Below are 6000 nucleotides of genomic sequence, written 5' to 3' on the forward strand. Positions count from 1 at the left end.
TTCTCTTCGTGTCAAGTATCCGGTCACTCCCTTGACCTACTTGACCTTCTCAACACCAGATGTCCGATCACCCTTGATCCATCTGGATTTTTCCTTGCCCGGCTTCACTCACCAGGACTTTCACCTAGCTTCACTCACTAGGGTTTTTACCTGGCTTCACTCACCAGGATTTCCAATCTGCCCGGCTTCACTCACCAGGACTTTCCAACTGCCTGGCTTCACTCATCAGGACTTTCTAACTGCCTGGCTTCACTCATCAGGACTTTCTAACTGCCTGGCTTCACTCACCAGGACTTCCACTTTCACCTAGCTTCACTCACTAGGCTTTTCACCTGGCTTCACTCACCAGGACTTTCCACACTGCCTAACATCCCAGTTAGGACTTTCCCACTTGCCAAGCTCCCTGCTTGGACTTTTCCCGTGCCAAGCTCCCTGCTTGGACTTTTCCAGTGCCAAGTCTCCATACTTGGACTTTTTGCGTGCCAAGCTCCCTGCTTGGACTTTCCCAGTGCCAAGTCTCCATACTTGGACTTTTCAGGTCAACCAGGTCAATCCTTGACCTAGGGTTGGACCAATAAACTCCCAACCATCTATTCTTGTCTCACATCAAGAATAGAACTCTCTCACGAGTGTCAAACATCAACATGCAACTCAACTAGGTCAACCTTGACCTAAGGTTGCACCGACAATCTTCCCAAGTCAAACATCAAAATACAACTCGAGTCAAGTCACCTCGAGTCGGGTCAACCAGGTCAACCTTGACCTAAGGTTGCACCAACACTTCGTACATTTGTACTAATGTACAAGCGCTGAGGAATAGCAGAGCATTGACGAAGGGTGAGTTAGACCTACGAGTAGGCAATGGAGCACGAGTTGCTGCTATTGCTGTAGGAACTTATCATCTATCTCTGCCCTCTGGGCTAGTACTAGAATTAGACAATTGTTGTTATGTGCCTGCCTTGACAAAGAACATAATATCAGTTTCTTGTTTGGACAAGAGAGGATACTCGTTTATAATAAAGAACAAATGTTGTTCCGTCTTTTTAAACGATATGTTCTATTGTAGTGCACCTCTGATAAACGGACTCTACATTCTAGACCTAGAGAGCCCTGTCTATAACATAAATACCAAGAGGATCAAGTCGAATGACTTGAACCAAACTTACCTCTGGCACTGTCGCTTAGGTCATATAAATGACAAGCGTTTATCCCAGCTCCATAAGGATGGTTTGCTGGACTCATTTGATTTTGAATCATATGAGATATGCGAGTCATGCCTACGAGGCAAGATGAACAAGACTCCCTTTAGTGGGCACGGCGAGAGAGTGACTGATTTGTTAGGACTCATACATAGTGATGTATGTGGCCCTTTTAATGTCGCTGCTAGAGGCGGTTATAGATACTTCATCACATTTACTGATGACTTCAATATGGTTATGTGTACCGATGACACATAAATCAGAATCCTTGAAAGTTCAAAGAATTCAAGAATGAAGTACAGAACCAGCTTGGCAAGAGTATTAAAATACTTCGATCCGATCGAGGTGGAGAATACTTAAGCCATGAGTTTCGTGACTATTTAGCTGAGTGTGGGATTCTATCCCAACTCACTCCTCCTGGAACACCACAGTGGAATGGTGTATCCGAAAGGAGGAATCGTACCCTATTAGATATGGTACGATCTATGATGAGTCACACAGATCTTCCGACATATCTATGGGGATATGCTCTAGACACGGCAGCTTTCATTCTCAACCGAGTTCCATCCAAGGCCGTGATAAAGACACCATATAGGATATGGACTGGGAGAGATGCCCAGGTGTCTTTCATGAGGATTTGGGGTTGTGAGGCTTACGTTCGACGTCAAGTCTCAGACAAATTAGGACCTAAATCCGACAAGTGCTATTTCATCGGATATCCCAAGGAAACTAAGGGATATTACTTCTACATTCCCAGTCAGCACAAGGTAGTTGTGGCAAAGATTGGGGTCTTTCTAGAAAGGGACTTTGTTTCTAGAAAGACTAGTGGGAGCGCGTTCGATCTTGAAGAAGTTCAAGATGCGAACAATAGCACTGATGCCTCGATGGAAGTTGAACTGGAACCACAAAGTGTTGTGGATGATGTTGTTCCACAAAGAGTTGAGGAACAACAACCAGTTCAAGTAGACATACCTCTTCGCAGGTCTGATAGGGTACGTCGTCAGCTTGAGAGATACTCATTTCTCTTGTCTGACCATGATGACGTTGTGCTCATAGAGGATGAGCCTACCACCTATCAGGAAGCTGTGATGAGACCAGATTCCGAGAAATGGCTAGAAGTCATGAGATCCAAGATGGATTCCATGTACACCAACCTAGTATGGACTTTGGTTGATCCACCTGAAGGGGTAAAACCCATTGGGTGTAAGTGGGTCTTTAAGAGAAAGACTGACATGGATGCACTACAAGAAAAAAGCTAAACAACAACGCTTTTTTGGCGTTGTCGTATGTACTTAAAAAGTGATGTTGTAGATGGTGTTGTAGAAAGTCATATCAAAGACAACGCTTTAAAAGCGTTGTGGTTGGTCACAAAGACAACGCTTTTTAAGCGTTGTCTTTTCGTTCTTAAAAAGCGTTGTTATAGATGCTGTTGTAAAAATGCACATATCAAAGACAACGCTTTAAAAGCGTTGTGGTTGGTCACAAAGACAACGCTTTTTAAGCGTTGTCTATTCGTTCTTAAAAAGCGTTGTTAAAGATGCTGTTGTAAAAATGCACATATCAAAGACAACGCTTTAAAAGCATTGTGGTTGGTCTTAAAGACATTGTTTTTTAAGCGTTGTCTTTTATTACTTAAAAACGTTGTCTTTTTAAATTTATAAAAATAGTGTTTTCTAAATAGCAAAAATTATAAAAATACTCAAAATTTACATATAATTGAATATCCACAACCACAATCATTTTTATAATAAGACTATTTAACAAATAAATAAAACTTTATATTATACAAACAAAATGTATACATATTGATCCACAAATTAAATTTGTATCATACAAGTTATCCTTAACTTCATGACAATAATTTTTCAAACACACAAGTTTTACAAAACCTCATCATTGACTAACCGCTGTTGTTGGTGTCCATCGCATGGAATTGCTTCTTTAAGTCCAGCAATCTCTTCTTCTGAAAGGCTTTCAGCTATCACTCTTAGAGCCATCTTCTTCAACTTATCATCAGCACACCTGGGGTTGTAGGCAATCAAGAAATTTTGTATGAAAACTTTCATACATGTAAATCTCGTACTAAATAATATGTCAATGTTATATATACATGTAATTCATACCGTAAGTGTGTTTATATCGTAACTGACAAGTTTTCTTTAGGGCCAACTTCTACTCAAGCTCTTTAAACATTGCATCAAAATAAAAAAATTGGCATTAGTTCTATGCTAAATGAAAATCATATTTAGAGGAAAAAGCGGGAGTGTTGTAGATGGATATATTAACCAAGCATATTAATGTTTGACCTGTCTTTACAAGTTCTAAGCATATATATTAACCAAGCATATAACCTAAGAGGAATAAGTTACAAAATGCTACTTGATGTTTGACCTGTCTTTATTGGATTTTGCGGCCCCGGTCTTCTTGTAGCCAAGCACAATGTAATACTTGATGTTGACTCTACCTTTGCAGTTGTTTCGGCTTGAGGAGTGGCAAAGAATGGTGGAGTAGAGGATGGATTTCAGGTATTCATCCGTGCCATCGAGGAAATGACTCCAGTAGGTGACTAGCATGTTGACCAGGGCATGCTTGGAGAAGATGACTTGTTTCAGAAGCTTTTTAGATCAAAGATACGAAGTGCATTGTTATAAAACTAGATGCACGAACACTTGCTTATACGGTTCTTGAAATAAAATACATTCGTAATCATCACTAGCCCAAGCTCAATAAGGAAAATTCACGGTAAATGTGCATAGTATACCTCAGATACTGCAGATGATAGGGAAGGCCAGAAGACAGTTTGACGCAAATATTGAGATTGCCCAAGCCAATCCATGGTACTAATCCTGACAGCTCCTCCAAATCGCACTGACTTGATTGTGTCCACCCATCCTTGTTCATCAGCTTGGAACCTTTGAAATGAAAATGCATTGGGTACATGGAAAAACAACAAAAGGGAGGATAAATGATAGCCACCAACCTAATTGTTCACAAATATCTATATAAGTTATTAAGGGTGTTCATAGAAGTTGATCCTTTAGCCGTGTCTATTAGATGGTCAAATCTAGGCGCCAACTCAAAAATGTTGGCGTCCAAGTGTTAGTGTTCAACTACTTCTGATTTTCTTCATCTTTGAATTGTTAAATACATAGGGTATTTATAGGGAATACTCAAGATGTATCTAAATAAATACATGAACCAATATTAAATGACATACATTCATCATCCGAAGAGTCATTCATGAATCCTCCAATATTCATGCTCCAGATGACCATACATTAGATTATAAGTCCAATTAATTTGATTGCAAGGTTGTAAACAGTCCTTGAGGGCTATTGATAGTGATTCCAGTACGTATTGGAAAATAATGGAACAAACCTATGAAACAGCTATCAAGGGATTCACTTCAACTTTCCTAAACCAAAGAAGAAACAGATGGATTACAAAAGAAAACAATTTGCACCATCAAACTGAAACTTATAATAAGCCTTAATAAATTAATGAAAAAAGAATTGTTTAGAAGTTCACTGAGAAACATATGAAAATACAACAAATGCAACTGCAAAAAAAAAATAAAAAACTAGTATCCAATTAACTTTTTATACTTTCAGATCAAAAGGTCAAATTTATATACTTTGGTTCATGTTCAAGCAAGAGGATAACAATCTCATCGATTAGTATTTCCTTTTAATATAGAACACTAAAAAGAAGGAATATCAATGATGAAACAAACCTGAAAATGCGAGCTACTGAGGCAGTGAGCAATATGCTTGAACAAGGTAATCATGCAGCGTTGGAACTCTGTCGTGAGCATCAAAGACCAAATATTACCAAATATTAAGATCAGCGACAAACTAAATAATACCTTATTTTTAACAGCTATCTAGAGGATCCGGCTTTTTGACTTGAAGTTGGTTCAAAGAAGACAAATCAAATATACAAATACTAAGATGAAAGCATAATGAAGTAGTTAACTTTTTCTACTTTACCTGATTATAAGATCTACAGCTTCTTGCTCAGTATTTTGCTGCACGAGTAATTATTAGAAAAACAAACCCAATAGTGGAACAAAAGCTAGATAAAGAAACTAGATAATTTACACTGACAGAACTTTACAGAATAACATATAATACAGTGCTTTGTACTTGCATATTAATCCAGAAAACATCCTTTCACCTAAGTGACAATTTTTCCAAAACATCATCATTCACTAAAAATTTTCACAAGTTTTTAAACTTCAGTGACAACTTTTCTTTGGGGTCAACTGCTCAAGGTCGATCTGGTAACTATGCACTGCATCAAAAAAATTGGCATTAACTATGATTCCACCAAAAAAAACCACCATTCCATGAACTTAAATCTAAATAGAATTATGGCAACTATCATTCCATACCTATTCATAAATATGATCTTGTATGCACTCCGCCAACTCGGACCGAACCTCATCAATTTGTTCACGAGAGTACCCTATTTTTGTGAACTGTGAGCATACACAATTTATGTTAATGGAAAAAATAATCAACACTGATCACTTTGCAATTTTAAATAGTTTATGTCAAATAATTTGAGATAAGCTAAATAATGTTACTATTGATTGCAGCGAATCTCTCTCAATAGTCTCAACTTCTTCAATAATTTCTCTCATAAATCGCATCACAAAAAAACCACATTGTTTCGCATCCGGTTGTTGAGGAGCCTATATATAGTAATTAGAGTCAAATTGTTAATGAAAATTATACACATTACAATATATGTTAAACAAAAGTACACATACCTTAACTACTTCCCACTTAACATTTTT

This window comes from Zingiber officinale, chromosome 7B (assembly GCF_018446385.1).
Source record: "Zingiber officinale cultivar Zhangliang chromosome 7B, Zo_v1.1, whole genome shotgun sequence".
In the NCBI taxonomy this organism is placed as follows: domain Eukaryota; kingdom Viridiplantae; phylum Streptophyta; class Magnoliopsida; order Zingiberales; family Zingiberaceae; genus Zingiber; species Zingiber officinale.